We start from the raw sequence: 19,139 nt of genomic DNA on the forward strand, positions 1-19,139 counted from the left end.
CGAAATATTCCACCATTGACTCGAACTCATCACACGGCGGCATACCTGTCCGGTATGTGAGTGGCATATGAGTGTGAAGATTTATCAGCCGGTGCTACAACGCCTGGAAACGATGATGCAATCGTCCAGCCTCTCCGAGCTAGATACATGACGCCCGCAGAAGCAATATGCATCTACATTTAAATCCACTCCCAGAGAAGTTGCACGATCTGCAGAAGAAAATAAACTGGGGACCGTACAACGGCAAATCCTTCTGGATATTCCCTGATTCATGTGAGCACAAACTTACGAATACTAGAAACAATATTTCGTCTTTTTAAACCGGCAATGTGACCTGCTACTGATAATCATCGTGCAGAACTTTTAAGGAGGGAAACACGCTGAAACCACAGAAAGCATTCGGGGAGGAATACCCTCCTCGGGCCCGATTTGTTTTGTCCGAGGGTGGTTTGCTGATTAACATCCCCGCTGACTTCTCCCGAGACCCCAAATGGTACTTTGGTTACCTCCCTGGTGCTGGAATATGTATTCCTTTTGTATGAAGGTACTTTGAACTTGATTGATTTAAACGAAATGAATTTGTCTCAAAATCAAGGGAGGTTGCCAATGCGTGACCTTGAAAAGGTAATTAACTTCCATTTTCTCAACATTATATGGATAATAATGTGTTAAAAGTGCCCGTAAGATCCAACAAACCAGCCTTGTTTTTCTTATTAAAAAAATGACACAGCTGAAATAATGTTTCATCTTGTTGCAAAAATCTCGGAGGAATATTTATCTGCATGTATGGATCATTTTTTAATTGTTAGCAGTAATTGCCATTTATTGATCCATGTTCAGCAAGTTTAGACTAAGTCCATCTCAACTGTTTGATTATTGTGATAGTAAACCATTCTCCATGTTTACTTTAATTTTTCAGAGCTCAAATAAACTGCACAATTAGCATTTTCCATGAATACTGTAACTATGTACTGATTACTTTTTTTAGTGTTATGTGCTCGAAATAATTTACGATATTATATGTAATTTCTTGTGCATAATGATAATGGACAAATGGAAGACACTCAAGAGCATGTGGAGTAAATGAGAGTGCAAAGAACAAAACAACAGATGGATATATTTTGCTTTCTAGAATGCAAACTTAACCGGCGGCCATTAAACATGACGCTTGGGAATTCAGAACAGAAATCGTTATAATTAATCACAGAATTCTGATATACTGGGTGAAATGGAATCATAAACAGATAGTTATAAATAAATGAGAAATATATTTAATGGTACATTTAAAATAATATACCTGGGAAAATATTTCAAATGTTCTTGGAACAAGTGAAAGCTCGAGGTCTGGCATATTGTAGGTTTGTAATGTATATAAAAACATATTTAAAGAGAAACTTTATTTGAAAATAGACAAACAAAATGAAATCATCGATATCGTAGATGCATTAAATTAGTTCGACTGGAAAGCATTTTGTATTTAACCGTATCGGAGCACGCCAGATCCAGGGTTGGATTCGTAATTGCTGGGCAGAAGCATAGATCCGAATCGAGCAAGCCTGGTTTGTCGCGGAATCATATTCCTGCTGAAGAAAAACATATGATTCGGGTTGGACTTCTTCATCACCTCGTACAAATCGTCATTCCGAGCTTCATCTTGCATATCATGCATATTTGTTTGCTCATCGGTGTAAATTTGTCTAGGTGCAGATTGTGTTTGTCTTGTATCGTTTGCTGTTTCTTTCAATAGTCTGTACAACAGGACTTTTCTAAGAATTTGTGAAATTTCCTTGTCACGGCTCATTCCACAAACCATATTTCCTAGTCCAACTATAAGAAGACACATCCAAATAGGAGTCAAAATCATTTTGGGCTATCTGCAATAATAATAGGAATAATAATAATAATAATAATAATAAATAATAATAATACAGAACACTGATAACATTTTAAGTTATTTTCTACTACGCTCTACGCAGCCTTATGTTAGAATCAGGTTTCGCGATTAGACATGATTTTCAAATGTATACTAAAATTCTACTCGACCAAATGTATGCTAAAATTCTACTCGACCACCTGTATGCTAAAATTCTACTCGACCACCTGTTGCTACTTTTGAGCTAATTAAATGGATCGAAGCAATTTGAAATGATTTAAGCTTTGCAGAAAATAAAATAGCAGTAGCTAAATTTCCCCTGAAACTGACGAATGTAAACAAAATTTATATATATATATATATATATATATATATATATATATATATATAATGCTTTTGATATATATGTTGGGTGTTAAAATCTAGCTATGCAAACACCAGGTTAAAGATAACACCCCAGGTTGCTTAATATATATATATATATATATATATATATATATATATATATATATATATATATATATATATATATATATATATATATATATATATATATGCGTGTGTGTGTGTGTGTGTGTGTGTGTGTTTCACGTTTGCTTGAGTCTCTACTTGTTAGAAATTTGTCTACTGGTGACTTTGTTAGCGTTCATCGCAATAATTACAAACCGGAAACATAACGTACTAATTATCCACATTAAAGATGAAGAATCCTTTAAAATATTTATTAAGATGACATGCATCTTGAACAGGTGCTTGTGATTCGTTGTTTTATGTAAATGTGTGTGTGTGTGTGTGTGTGTGTGTGTGTGATTTGGATTTCTAACGTAGCTTGACCAATTTTTTAGTCATATCGCTACGATGTCTGCAGTGTGGCAGTTTATAGTGATGTCTAGCACTGGGACATCAAGTCGCAGACAGGTAGCATGATGTCCCACCCATTATCCAGACACCAGGCCGACCAGTGCTAACACTAACCTCTTATTGCTGAGCGCCTAGCGAGGCAGCTGTTAGTACCATTTTTATAATTATTTGGTATGACTCGGCCGGCGTTCGAAACCGTGACCTACCGCATCCGAGGCAGATGCTTTATCAGCTTGGCAATCGGAGCGGTCTGTTTGATATAAGTAGAGCGAAACATTCAGAGCAAGTATCACTATGTCCATCAGTAAACAAAGGCTTCAAGGTCAAATTGGGAAGTTTTGTGCAAAGCAAATTTCGAATATTTTATACCAGAGAGTTCGAGTTCGTGGTTATTGAACGGTTATATTCGTCGTTCGCGAGTGATTGTATTTAAGCATGTGACTCTCACAAAAGTTGGTGCAGGTATTACCTTTTCCTCACATGTATCCTGAAGTAACGTGTCACCAGAACTTGCTAAAGTCGATATTATATTGCATGGAATTTGCGATAGGCTATGAAATGAACATATACCATATGGAACGCTAAGTACTTGGAATCTAGGGAAAATATGGTCATCGAGAGATCGAGCTCTGGAGGTTTTGCTTGCTATCATTCTGCAGTTTTGTCACCCTCTCATTACTGAAGTTTAGGCTCTCTTCAATATCAATTATTCTAAGTTTCACTGCCTTAGTCTCCTCCTTAGCAACCAAAGTTCAGACCTCAAACTGTCTATACTACTTTTTATAAGATTAAGTCTCTCTTGCCGTCCATAACCTGATATATTTCCTCTGCTTTCTTGTTATGTTCAACGAACATTTTCTGTAGTAACACCTTATCGAAGAACATTACCATATCGGTTTCAGATGCACATTCAACCAAGCATTAGACACACTTAAATTTATCAGTAAAACTTCCGCCTAGAAATTTTGTCTGATTTATCTATAACTTAGTTTTCTATGATTGTTTTCAACAGGGCTAACATTGATAGAAGCGCATATGGGAGTACAAATTAGTTTTCAATGTCATTCTATCCCGAAGGTTACGAAGTCTCTTCGTAAACCGAGGGTCAAAAGTTTCGTTGAAGGCATATAACACGGCAGTTTTTCAATCTACACACTTTCATACACTTCGTTGAAGACAATTATATATACGATTCTAGCTTTCAGTCAACAGCTTATATATATATATATATATATATATATATATATATATATATATATATATATATATATATATATATATATATATGCTCTTAATTTTCTGATTAATTTCTGAGTATGATTTACATTATTTATCCAAAAATAGCTTAAGTAACATGTTGATCATAGCAATGAAAACACACTATAATACATATATAAAACGTAAACATAATCACATCAGCTATCATACGACTAGAGTTAGTTCATATATTTTACTTAGTAACATCTCCTCCTTGACAAAAGACATATATGTCATATCCATTTTTTTACCTCGTCGATATCCGAAAAGCAAATGAAAGATAATGGTCATTTGCCAAGAAATACATACATACATTAATATTCACTCTTGGTTTCTTAAAACTACGAGAAATGCTATGGGGTAGGTGACACTTCCTTCGTGTGTGTGTGTGTGTGTGTGTGTGTGTGTGTGTGCGTACATACACAAAGGTCTTGTCTTGTGAAAATTAGTTTCTGGGAAAACAAAGAAATAATTTGCAATCTGAAAACTATTATATATATATATATATATATATATATATATATATATATATATATATATATATATATATAAAATATATAGGCGTAAACGAATCTTGCACTGTTAAATGCAAAACACCATCCATAATACAACGTATTATTAAGGATATTATTTCCATACGGTTTGTAGGGGAAAGGTCGCTGTTGTTTTAGTAACTTTTAATATATGGAAAGGATAACTATTGCGTTTCCAGTCTAGTAAACCTTACATAACATACAAGTACAACTAAGCAGAAAGGTGCGAGTTGACATATGATATTGCGGTACACCATTTGGTCCAAACGGAAGTAAATCACAAGATTTCCTATATTTGCATTCTCTGAGCTGTCGTTCTTAAATGACAATCAGGTCAGCCTCAGCAGAACAGTTCAGAATTAGGAATCACGTTTTGAGCAGTAGTTCATTCTCAAGTTCATATTAGTATGCTAGAATGAAACATATATAAAACATGTTTATAGTTAAGTGGTTCGACCTTATAAGTGTACAGTGTTAATGTAAAGAGATATTTTGCTACAGCTATGCAGTCTCTGGCATTACTAATTGAATACTGTTTCACACTGGCTCTTAGTGTCGAATTAATTGTATGCTGACATATACACATAGCAAAGTTTTAGAATTTATACATATTTTTCAAGTAGCAAATATATATAGTAATTGATTATGATGAATAATAAGCTCAAAGTAAAAATATTTATTCAAGATTTTAAAGCCGCCACGTTTCAATGACCAGAAATGTTTCCCGTGCTTTATTTTGTTTAGTTCTACTTTACATTACATAAATTTGTAGTTCTAAAAAGGAAAGACAGTTTGGTTTATTATTTATTTCCGGGCACATTATTAGCTATTTAAATTAGCAGGCTGAATTACAGCCAACACTCAGTGTTAGTACCAAGAGTATAATGAACTGATTATCTATTGCTTTTTTATTTAAAAAAATACAATATTTAGGGACCAGATACTATCTACCACAGTTACGTTTGTCATGCATTCTGATGGAGCATGGTATAAGATAAAAATATCTGATGATAAGTTATAGTACACTTTCATTCAAGAAGAAATCCACTTCTATAAAAGGGGTCATATTGGTTATCAAATTATTATAATCATCATCCTTTTCTAACAAATATATATAAAAAAAGAATCGCTCCAATGATGGTAAGAGTTGGTAATCTAATTCAACAGGAAATTAAAATGAATGTATAAGTTCTTCCTGCATGAATGCTGACCTTTCATTTGATAATACTAGCTAGAACTGTGACCATGAAAATAACAATTCTAGCTAGAATTAGAATTACAATTCTATGAATAATATAGTCAAGTATGGTAATCCAGCAAGCTAAGTAGACTAAACAATAGGAAAATAGCCCTTGAAAGGATTTGGTAGATAAGATGGTGTGTGTGTGTGATTTGGATTTTTAACGTAGCTTTAACAATTTTTCAGTCATATCGCTACGATGTCTGCAGTGTGACAGTTTATAGTGATGTCTAGCACTGGGGCATCATGCCGCAGACATGTAGCATGATATCCCACCCAGTCACATTATCCTGACACCTGGCCGACCAGTCCTAACACTAACCTCTTGATGCTGAGAGCCAGGCAATGCAGCAGATTGTACCATTTTTGTATGTATCTGGTATGACTCGGCCGGGGATCGAACCCACCACCTCCCGCATCCGAGGCGGACACTCTAACCACTAGGCCACCGGAGCGTTCGAGAAGGTGTGTCGTCCATTAAAGGTGACATATATCGACTAGTTTGATTTACACTTAAATAATCTTTTAAGGATTTATTCTGATATCTTCTCCTCATGTACTTGTGCTCGACTGAGTCAATAATTAATCAGTATACAGAATTGCTATTTAAATAATATATGGCAAGTTTTGGATTTTTGGTACGTTTTAGGTTTGAGAGAGGCTGTGCTAGTTTTCTTATGCGATACGTCTATGCCATGTAAAAATATTACGTGCACAAAGCCTAAATTTGATAGCAGAAGAGGACTTGTCGAATAAAGTAATGCGACATTTATGTTTCAAATCACAATATTCTGCAGAATATAATCCTTAATTTTGATCCAGAAATTGACATAATTGTCCACAGTACTGAGTCGTTATATCAAAGATTGGGAAAGATGATGATACATAAAGTAGGACTGGTGGTGATTCCTATATTGTTTGTAATGTTTTTGTCAAAATGGAGCTAGTTCTTTTTGTAAAACCGAACAGTTGCGTACGAGACTCGTGTTCTTTGTTCTTAGTTTTACAAAGAAATGTCAAGACTTGAATGCTTCATGTAATGAGATGACGCCATTTCTGCCTCGATGTGATAAATGCTTTTCTAACATCAGGTGAATATTCTCTGTCAAACTATTTATTGTTAAGACCTCAAAATTCGTCAAAGAGGACAGTTTGATTACAAATGGATCAGATTCATGTATATACGATAAATTTCTAATATTGTTTCTTAATTTATTTTGTCCGTTGAAATCTTTTCAAGACAATACTTCTGAAAATGAATTGAAAGATTTGAATGATGTCCTATTATTTGAAATGATAAAATCCCAAGCAATTAGTTTGTTTCTGACTGTTTCTTTCATAGCGTTGTTTTAATAGGAGTTCTTATATATATCTTGTCTAACTTTTGTTCTTACAAATATCTTGCATGGGCGGCTATAAAATCTTAAATAAATATTGATGTCATGGGTTTTGTATTCAGTATAGTATTTTATAGTATACATTTACTACAATGTACAGTTGATATATTATTTCCCGACAACATGAATAATTTATTTGATAATAGTCACAATGAAAGAAATCAAACAATGTCCGATTTACCATTGTTGCATTCTAAACAATGCTTTTTAGAAGCTTATTGCCAAATATAACATCGGCTATTCAGTACAGGTCACTAAAAGTAAGAAAGAAAATGCTCTGGACTTTGAACGAAGATGAGGAACGAGGATAATTTAGCCAAAGAATAAGAAATAAAAAAGAAGACTTACCTTTTTAAGGTTTTAAAATGTTGACGTCAGCGGTATGGCAGCTGGTCAAATGACCAATTTTGCTCTACCTTGTTTTAATTTGCACCTTTCATTAAGTGAAATAAGGAGGCTTTGAATACGTCCAGAAATCCGAAGTAGTCAAATGTGATTCGGAGTTGTTTCTGCGTCAACTTACGTTTCATGATCATTTTATTACACACAGTCAAGTAGGCGTGTCCTGTGTGATGGATACTCCTTCAGCAGGCAATTCCTTTGGGTGCTACCGACTCCTACTATCATTACTTCATTTCATATTTACGTTTGACGTATTTAAGAAAATTGATTTGCTGTAAAACCAAAGCACCTTATAGGAAACAAATTCGATAGCGTTAGATGGAGAATCAATACCATACCATTTTCATTGTGCTGTAATGTTATAATAATGTATGCCATTGGTCTATTTAGACTGCTTACTGAGGTCCATCCAAACAAATTATTCTGAGAACAATACTCTCCCATATCCATTGATTAATAACGCAATAAGTTATTAATTGTATGTTATGATTATATGATAATTTCGAGAAAGACGACTATATGTTATTAACAGCCATTAATTAGTCATCCTGTTTAAAGATCTTACAACCGATGACTAGAAGTTATATATATATATATATATATATATATATATATATATATATATATATATATATATATATTGAAAACCCTGGTAAATTATATCTCGTTATTGAAAACATAGTAAAATGTATCTATATATTGCAAAACCATGGTAAATTATATATATACAAAAACCTAGTAAAATGTATATATATATATATATATATATATATATATATATATATATATATATATATATATATATATATATATATATATATATATATATATATATATATATATATATATATATATATTTGAAAATCTTGGTAAACTGTATATGTATTGAAAACTTAATGTTTACATTCACTTAATCAACTTAGAATCAGTCATGACATCTGTGGATACTGGGAAAAAAAGGAACCTTAGATTTTCCAATTGATTACTGTATCATTATGTGTGTAAATATGTATTCACAGTGTATGTGAAAACCCATACATCGTACCAGTGTCTTCTTTTAATATAGTGCAATAAATGAGTATGTAAAATAGTTCTAACCAATAAATTATATTCATGCCATGAAATTGTGGACCAGCAAGAAAGAATTTTATTATGTTTATATGTTGATTGTCATTGTTATTAAATTGTTCATTGCACATTATGATATTAAATCTCTACAAAGCCTATATACTTGTTTATTTACTTGTTTCCCTGTCAGTGTTGCTTGCCACATCATCCTCTCTAGCTAAAATACTTTTAACTGCAGTTTTATTCTGGACCAATGCTCGATAACACTTGGGTCGAAATATTTCTGTGATTCTAGCACAAATCTGCCATGAACAGTTTTATTCTGGACCTATGCTCGACAAGACTTGGGTCGAAATATTTCTGTGATTATAGCACAAATCTGAAATGAACAGTTTTATACAACGACTTCTTAAATGCCCCTAAAATAGTACTATTATAATAATACTAAATAATCGAAGAATGTTCGAAAAGTCAAAAGCTTTTGAGCATGATTCCAATATAAACTGTTTTGGATTTTTTAAATTGTAAATGTTGTACATTTTGGGACACGATCTTATAGGAAAAGTAACATATGTGAATATTAGCTTCCAGTTAATGTAAATTTCCATTGTGAAGTATAACCCAAGTGTCAACACCTTTGTTATGGACAACGTGCTAATAAACCTTTTGAATTTAGGGTAATTAACTGTTACAAACTATGGAATGAAATTCCTAGCACTGTCCTAAACCCTTCTCATTCTAATCCCTTCCTATCGTTTTCAACCTATAATTTAGAGCTATACTCTATAATTTAGAGCTATACTCTACTTAAACATTGCAAACAGTGATGAGATATCCAATTCTGAAGCATTGCATATTAGTGTTAGTGTTATTTAAATACGACATCATAAACAATTGACGCAATGATACAGACTATTACCATGGTTATATCTATATTTTTTGTAAATCCCTGGTACATGATTTTATCTAGCTTTTATAATTCTTATTCATGACTGTAATGTGTACAGAATAATTTTAGTTCAGTCTAACATCCGTGACTTGAGTATAATATTGTATAGGATTTATAAATAGATGTTTATGTATGTGTTAACAATTGGTAATTTATGATCGTAATAATAAGACTTAAAATGATATCGATGTTTCGAGAAAATGTCTGTGGTTTCCCATTGGTTGTGCTATATCACGTGAATATGCTTAATTCGACGTAATATCAATAGTGTAAGCTATCAAGTGGGGTCTATTGCGAAGTACAGTCGCAATATACAGTTTATATAAGGAGAAAATTAAGCATTTGGTTTCATTCCGAATTTCGGGGTCAATCACACTTTCTTTGTTCCTGCTGTAAGTCTGCAGACGTATTTTATGTTGTTCTTAGATATTTTTCGAGAGGAAAAACAATTATTTCGACTGTTCAATGGATGAAGAAAATGCTCATTATTTTGACTATAATATTATTCTGGTACTGTTATAAAATATTCGAAGGAATTCTTGACAACGCCATCTTGACAACGTCACTGTTCTTGAGGACCATTACATTTCCGGTATTGAAATTGATCAGGGACTTTTCAGTCCATTAGGTTTCTTATAAATCTTTATAAGGGCTAACTTGGATTCACTTCCTAATACTGTAAGATCCTCTCTAATTTTTTATTATGACTTTGATAATTAAATTGTTTCTTGCGTTTTATCAAATTTAATTGTTTTCTTCTTTTCTGTTACTTAAGTTTGTGACCAGAGAGTCGTAACACCATAGCTTGGAATGACGCATGCTGAAATACAATGAGATCTAGAACGTTTAGCTTGATATGATCATTTTCCTGAATTTGCAGTTGGTTGTTCTTTCATTAAAATATTCCAAAATAATATATAAAAATATTCCAACTTTTAAACTAGAGAGGATAAATAGAAGGCAAGAGGAAACATCCACAGTCACCGCGTTAGTGTAGTAATCGGGATGAAATATTTCCTTTTCTTAACGCAGGAAAGTGATTCATTCACATAGTGAACGTGATAGGCCAATGGAAGGATTACCACCTTTCACAATTTTAGGGAATTATATTTAATTTCTCTCAAGTAACTTTAACCGTATCAAACTCCATGCATGGTTTGCACAATCGCAGAGTCGCATCCTTAAAATGCATGTAATATTTACAGTCCTGAAGTTCGAGAACAAAGTTATGAAATAAGAAACTTGAAGCTCTGGTTCATACTTCTTTAAGGGGTTACTGTTTTCGAAGTTTTTCAAACTTTGGCTAAGGTGAGATCGTTAAATACAGTAACCAAATTTCAATTACTTTCATGTGTCAAAGAATGTCACATGCTTTTTTTTTTTGTCTGAAAGATTATCTATAACTCTGCATCAATTATCAAATAGTCTCTAACCTATATTTTATTCTTCACAGCGTTGGGGGTATTTGGAAAGTGCTGAAAATTTTGCTATCACTTTAATGTGTCGAAAAGTGTAAGATCGATCACTAGACAAAACAACGTCCTAAAATAATCCACTGCTACACATCTAGCATCACGTAAACCTACAGATACATGCGTGTGGCATGACATAAGTAAACGATAGTGATGTAAAAATGTGCGAGAAGGAGAAACAATTCTGCAACTGAGTATGCTGTAAAATGCTTGCATTTTTGTACTCTCTGGTATCAAGGCTGACTTGGATTAACTTTACGAAGGCATTTGTGTCATATTCTACGATTTTGAGGCAGTAAACGCAAATCCATGGAAGAAAGCACACGTTCTTGAATAACATTGTCTGTGATTGATGAACGGGAAGTTGCTGCTGAGAAGGAGACAATTAATGAAGAAGTTCGATACACAATGGGAGATATTTATATTATCACTAGTATTAATTCTGCTACACTGACGATCATTTGAAGCTGAGAAAGGTTTGTAGAAAACGAATCTTGCATTTCTTGACGGCTGATCAAAAGCAGAGATGGGTCTGAACTAATTTGCCGGATATGGAAAGAGTGACCAGAAACGTTTTAATGAGTTTTTTTACAGGTGACAAAACTTGGGTTAACTTTTCTGAACCGGATTCAAGAGAAAATAATGAATCAAACAAAACTAGCAGAGACCACAAACGTAGTAGGGCAGACAAGAGGATTTTATATGCATTGTTCTTCGATGCAAAATGCACAGTTATCCGGGTACTTGTTTCTAACTCTGTTTGCTCACTATGCATCTGTTGTACCATCAAAGTGTTGCCATAGATTTGGAACAATACAAAAAAACAAAACAAAACAAAACAAAAACAACTCCGCGTATCAGTAACCGTCCACGCACTTTGTCGTCTTGACAAACTTCTTGATCACACATACAAACACTGCCACATCCTCCACACAGCACTCCATGTGAATTTGGTTGAATCCCGTTATCAAAGAATTGGTAAGGGGCGGACGATTTGAAAACCGCGATAAAAATGGGAAGAGCAGTTTTGCAGTGTATGAACAACATACCTAAAATTTCATACAAAATGGCAATTAATAATTAGATAATCAGACCTTGATAATGGGCAAAGGTATATGGTGAGTACTTTAAAGGGATGCTCTGATATACAGTTCACTTACAAAGAATCTTGTTGTAAAATAATATCGAGAACTTTTATCCCATACCAATAGTATTAATTAAATTTACATTCATTTAGCTTTCATGCAGTCTCACTGAAGTAAAAACATGCAAATATTTTTCCAATACTACAGTCTGACTGTATTTTTATAGAGTTCTTATGAATCGAATCATTTCATAGTTTAACAGCTATGTAATTCCAACTGCAAATACCACTCAGTTGAATATGTGTTGCAATATACGTAGTGTAGTGTCTCAGTTTAATAATCAACTGTTCATTTGCATACGAGACAGCGACTTGATAAAAGCTTATGCATGTATATGCACTGATGTATGCGAAGAATGCCTATAATATTTCATCAACCGAAACAGCAAATTCCTTCTACCAAAGCTCAATCGGGAGAAATGTTGCTTGTCTCTGATTTAAGCCTGTGTGTTAATGCCATAAATATGATTTGTTTAACATACATCGATATATGTTAACATAATTTTACGCATAAAATATCAGTGTTCGAACATTTGGTTGCTGACAAATGAAACGATAAAACACCAAATGATAACTTCTCGGGATCGTGACTTTTAAATTTGTTATTCTGATCCTTCTGATAATGTGGATATTGATTTTGTGGATATTGATAAAAGAGGTTTGAAATACAGGAAATATTTCGTATATTTTGCTATGAAGTAGATAAAATTCTCTTCGTGCATACTTTAAGATATTCACACAAAAGATTGCCAATACATTGCTGTTATATTGTAGAATAGTGACTACTGTAATATAGTGTCTATAATTCCTACCATCAGCCAAGTACTGCTTTTCAGCCGGAAATGGACCATACATTTACCGCTGAGTGGCCTAGTTTTGCAAGTGCGAGTCTTGTTCTTAAACAACAGCTTCATATAGTTGTATATATAGAAGATAAGCAATTGCAGCACAGGCATTTGATTTAATCAGTCCATCATTCATTTAAATCAATCAGATCTCATTTAGAAAAGCATTTACTGTCAGTACAAGGCTCATTCGATAAATTTTGTTGATTGATAAGAACGTTGTATTTATCTCTTTTTTAATTTTGATCACTGATCAATTGATAGAGTGATTCGGTTGAATTTTTCTTACCTCGAAATAGTTTGCTGTGTGTAAATTTTAATTGTCTAATGCACGATCAGCTTAAATCAAACTTCAACAGCTTTTGAAAGTACTTCCGAAATTGAACTCATAAAACTATCAATTCTTTCAATGTCTGTGGTTGAAGGAAAACTCAAATAATCTTTACGTTTTAAATTTGTAGTCTCGATGAGATACATTTAGAGTGTAGATGGGCTATACAATGTAGGTTTACGTAGATAAGACTGCAGCTAAATAATTATTTACGAGTTCTTAATGGAGTATTTAGGAATGTATCTATTTCGTGTGAAATAATTCCTACTGATATGATTTTGACAGGCAGAAGAAGTTTGTTTTTAAATTTGCTTTTGTAAAACAAATCTCGTTTTGAAACCTCACCTGCAAGCATATTTAAGCATAACAAAAATTAAATAAAAATGTATTTGGATGTTGTATCAGAAGAACAAATTTCCATATAACGCTATATAATATAAATTTTATATAAAGTAATGAAGACCAGATTGGGTATGTTATTTCAAGATGAGTATAAATTCTTGAACATCAATTTGAAAAGCTTCATTTCGTCTCTAGTAAATAAAAGGATTCATTTTTATCCTTATGCTAAATTCACCCAGTCCATGAACTTAACTCACATGCCTGCTAATTCTAGGGTGTGGGTATAACTTGATTCACTTTACGTTTCAATCTAGTTCATGTTGGAAAATGTCTGCAGACTGGAAAATTAGGCTGCAAAAATAACTATCATACAGTTATTACTTGTCCCAACTGGGCAGCATGTTCTAAATTGACTAAAAGTAACATTAATAAATCAGAACATCTGACTGAAAGCTACATGTTTCAAAAAGTGATGCGAAAATAATATTTTGGCGTCATGTTATATTTCTTTCAATTACTAATATACAGCTTCATTAGAACAGGAAACCTATAAGGCGTAGTGTAGGACAGATTGAAACACGACGTTTTTAACCACAAGGTTTTTATCCAAGGGTAAGAGTGTCTGCAGCTAAATATTTTACCACGACATTTACTTACTGTAGGATATGTACGTTATACATTGAAGGGGACATCTTCTTCATGTTTTACTACACTAGCGGCTTTATTTAACAAAAAAGACTAATTGTACAGTTTTAGTTGTAGATCTAAAATGGAATCTATTATTCAAAGGCGAATTTCCCCCATAATGTAACTCATAACCATGGATGTAATAGCTGATATAATAAAAAAGAAGCACGTTTGTTAAGCTGCCTGTTTATAAGGTTATCATTGTGGCTGTTTTCGTTGTGGTTCCAATGGCATATACATGTTTGGAACGAATGAAACAAAATTTGTAGTCAGCTTTGAAAATAAAAGTTAAAAATGCATCTTTACATTATTGATGCTACAGAAATACCATTTAAACTACAGATGGGGGAAACAATATTGTTCTCTGCTATACTTGATACCTTTTACTCCCTGTATCCTCATTAAAAAATAATAACTTTTATTCAATACCTATCATAAATGTTTCTCAAGAAATAGCCATAATTTTACCGTCATTACCCGCAAGTCAGAAAACGATACTGTCGTTTCCTGATTCCTCATCCCCAGACTCTCAAACGAGGCTGGAACTACTTTTTCCTTGAAGTTTCCTGGTTAAAACTGAAAAAGAATGAACAGCTACGCCGTAGCCTCACTTGACATATATAAGGAAACACCTAACATTCTCTGTAACAAACCTGTAACATCAAGTTTCAACAATTTGTGTAATCCCGCTCAGAAAAAAAAAAAAACTGTCAAAATAATAATCTCATTCCCATTCCAAGTCCCCATTGGAGCCTCTCGCGATGTCCCGCCCGAAAAGTTCCACCGCTATTAACATGGCCTCGAAGATAAATTCAGAGAGCCATACAGCTGGTGAAATCTTCCGCGATGCAACATTTGACAAATGCACAATAACTCTAAATCATATATATGGGTATTTGCTGCCCTCATGTGTAAAAAAATTCGTGTTATTGATAATGTCAGTAGTGAAAATGAATAAATGTTGTTTCACGCTCTTCATTCATAAAATTTATACAGTGCAAATATCAGTTGATGAAAAAGTAATTGAGTTTATGACTTGACGTGAAGCTTGTATCAGAAAGGTTGAATTGTTATGTAATTTATTTCTTTTCAGTTATGAATAGGCATTTTATTACATTATTGAACGGCATTTTTATTGAAAGGCATATAACAAAAATAGAATTATGACATAATTCAATCTTGATTGCTAGACAAACGTTTCGTTATCAGCATTAGAAAATCCTGATCATTACACGAGGATTCGAGTCTCCTCTTTACCTGGTTTACTTCTCTATCTGTCTCTCTCTCTCTCTCTCTCTCTCTCTCTCTCTCTATATATATATATATATATATATATATATATATATATATATATATATATATATATATATATATATATATAATATGCTATACATACTTGTGGACTGGACTTTGGCTAAAATCAAGTTCATTTTCTACCTGACCTGCATCATTGATTTTGGTTTTGTGAATAACATCTTTATCTCAATCTGAGTTCAGAACTTTGGAAATTCCCCGTGAAATCCCGGGTCTACTTGTTGTTTACCACATATGTTATTATAATTCTCGTAATAAACTTTCTAATTACAACTAGGAATTTGTCTTGTAGACATTTAGAGCCTTCCACAGTGAAATTTTGAATTAGGTAATAGTTTGGGATCTTTAAAAACGTATTGTGACCTGGTGTCAAGAAGAGGACTATATCATCTTGCTTATCTAGAAATTATTCATTCGGGCTGTAAGATCTGAGCACAGTAATGTTATTCATGTGTTCGGTATTTTATTTGGGCTGGAATGTATTTAGTCAAATTATTTATTCACTGGAAATACAAAGTACTCATCGAAAATAATATTCTTGGAAATAGAGACTTAAATTTAAAGTGAAATTTAAATATGGATATATTTCAGAATATTTATATCGTAATTGAACACAAGACTGTTGGCACATCCTTATTATTCAGGTCTTCACGGGTATATCAACACTTTCAGCTTTTAATTGATTTTGGAATACCACTAAAGGTTACAAAGAACTTTAATCATGATGACTTGTGTTTGAAATTACAAGATTATTTAGGATTTAATTTGCAATACCGTAAGTTGTTTTTATTCACCTTTTCACTTTGTATTTTCGGGAAATAAATTGTTTGTTGAATATTACAAACTTGTTGGATTTAATTTCTTCTGCTAATTGTTTATGACCTAGCGTAGTAATAAGAGAAACAAATAACTGGTTGATTTTACTTATGTTGATGGTTTACTTTTTTCTTCTACATATTTTAAGATCTAGAGTCATAACAATATGTACATTTTTGTAAGACAACTGCTATAATTGTTTCATTTCATCAACATTAATGATGACAAGAGATATATACTGTGTTACAATGTAGACAAACCGATTTATGCAATGCCTGAAAAGGGGTAATCATCAGCTGAACTTGCAACTTTGAAAGAACATCAACGCGTACACATCCTTGACTACTGACAGCCAATGTCTGATGATGCTACTAATCCATTCAGTACATCCTTCGTGTTGAAAACATCTAAATACGTACCATCAGGGTTTTGTATGTACGTCAATTCGGTTTACAAAATATGAAAGACAAATAATTTACATGGTGACTGTATAAAGCCTTTTATAAATAGATGAGTGGGATGTCTAGAACAGTCTACATCGATATAAAATTATACAAACTCTATGCTTTCAAAGCCAAAACGAGTACGATTGATACCTGTGAGAGCAAAATATTAACTGATGAAGTTTGAGACCACGAAGTCCTGTTCATCTAGCCCTAATTAAACTTGTACATGCCCAGAATACGTACAAAAATAGGCGCTTTACGTTTGGTTGATTACAATTGTTTCTGAATGAACTAAAGCAGATGTTTCGTGGACTGCCACATACCAGCAGGCTTTGCTACATTCCGCGTTAACTTCTTTGATACAATGTTTCGGATTTAGGCTAGCTATATAGACGCCAGACAGGGTCCTTACAAATAGCATGCAAGTGACAAGGCATAAACTGTCTTCTTTAGCTGGTAATATGAATGGCAAACAATATACTTAGTTTTACATCCTGAATTTCCTCAACATGTACTTTCTTAGTTCTGCAAATAAGAATTACATGAGCCATGTCACAGGTTCTCAATCTTGATTACACATTTCGAAATTGTACTGTAATTTTGATTATATTCCAAGTGCAATTAGTACATCCTCCTTACTGCACTCAAAATGAAATAAGCATTAAATTCTTTAGCGTTGTTTTGATAATTGCAATTGAAAGACTTCATATTTTTCCCACATTATGAGTTCAAACATTCAACGACAGAAACAGAAACACGTTTGCAGATGTCAACAGGCTGCTCCCTCGCTGCTTCAATCAGATGTATTTCATGTAGAATTGTCACAGATAAACCCCGTCCATAATTACGAAATTTCGCAGAATCGACAAAAATACCAAAACCTATTAATTCCACATCAAATGGAATGGTTGTTGCAATGCGAATTCATTCACAATGTTACTCCAAATTTCAATTTTAAGTACACGCCATTTTCTTTCGAAAGTTACGTCTAGCCGTGACCAAGTTAAAATTTATCTTGACAGAGCTACATTGTTTCTTGTAGTGTATTTTTGTTTATATAATGAAGCCTTAGGTAGAAAAAGAAAATGAGCATATAAATAAAAAGTTACTGCATTTATATGGGAAAATATGAACTCGTTTTGTCAGATGGATATACTTCACTCCCAAGGTCGTGCAGTATTTCCATCCGAAAACCTCTTTCATATTTTCACATACAAATGCAGTAACCTATAAATCTTGAAATATATTGGTCCTAAAAATCATTGGGTTCCATTAAACTCAGATAATATATACGTTTTAACACTTTATGAACTATGTGATTTCTCTCTCGAACTTAGAAATCCTGCCATTTTCACGTGTACGAATTAAACCGATGTTGATCGGCGACATCCGTAGGTGAACCGATGTCAGTCGAAAGGTTGCACACAGCACTGGACGACGTTACTGTTGTAAACATGAGTAGCTACCACCATGCTAGGTCGGATTGTCTTCAAGCCAAGGTCGCGACCCAGCTGATCACCAATATTCACCCGAGTATTAATTGTATTTATTACACACTTTTTCTTGTCAGATCGGCTTTCAAAAAAGCGGGCCTGCTTATATTACCTCTCGAATCAATTCGTGCGCCACGTGCGAATGTTATTATCGATTAGTCTTTCATGCAATTTGTCGAATGTATCACATCGCTACTATTAGAGCACTCCGGAAAAAGATCTTAATTACGAGCGATTTCATTGACTGAATTAAGGGGTGGCACCTCTTAGTTGTAAACTGATTATCTGAACGTCTTTTAACCTGGCATCCTGAAAAACGGTTTATGTCAGATAGCTTTTTGTTAACAAATTATTTCCGTCCTTTGAAACTTTAGTTAGTTTCGGAAAATTGTGAAATTTATGCTAAACGGCTGTATTGGGGCTGTAAAAAGTACTGTAGTAAGTACCAATAGAAAAAAATACCACGGAAAAATCGGCATACGGGTAATACCGCGCACCTCTACTGAATAGGATATCCTTCATTGTTTTGTTCTATCATCTGTATTTGTAACTGATAGATCGTTTGGATTGTTCCTTGACCTCAGGGTGTAAATTTAGACTAATGACAAATGGTGGTTGGAAAATAATCCAGTTGAAGTTGTATCATTTTATAAGAATATGAGGCATTTG

General features: G+C 33.4%; 1 long non-coding RNA gene across 1 annotated transcript; it reads right to left on the reverse strand.

Moving 5' to 3' along the window:
• Positions 1-1,382: 1,382 nt before the first annotated feature.
• LOC149778425 (uncharacterized) lies at positions 1,383-7,795 on the reverse strand. The gene is made up of 2 exons (XR_016415339.1): positions 7,510-7,795; positions 1,383-1,874 (listed from the first exon to the last, which is right to left on the reverse strand). It is a non-coding gene; the product is annotated as an uncharacterized LOC149778425 (long non-coding RNA).
• Positions 7,796-19,139: the final 11,344 nt, after the last annotated feature.

Source organism: Sinohyriopsis cumingii, chromosome 17, assembly GCF_028554795.1.
Source record: "Sinohyriopsis cumingii isolate HCF-2022 chromosome 17, ASM2855479v2, whole genome shotgun sequence".
Lineage (NCBI taxonomy): Eukaryota > Metazoa > Mollusca > Bivalvia > Unionida > Unionidae > Sinohyriopsis > Sinohyriopsis cumingii.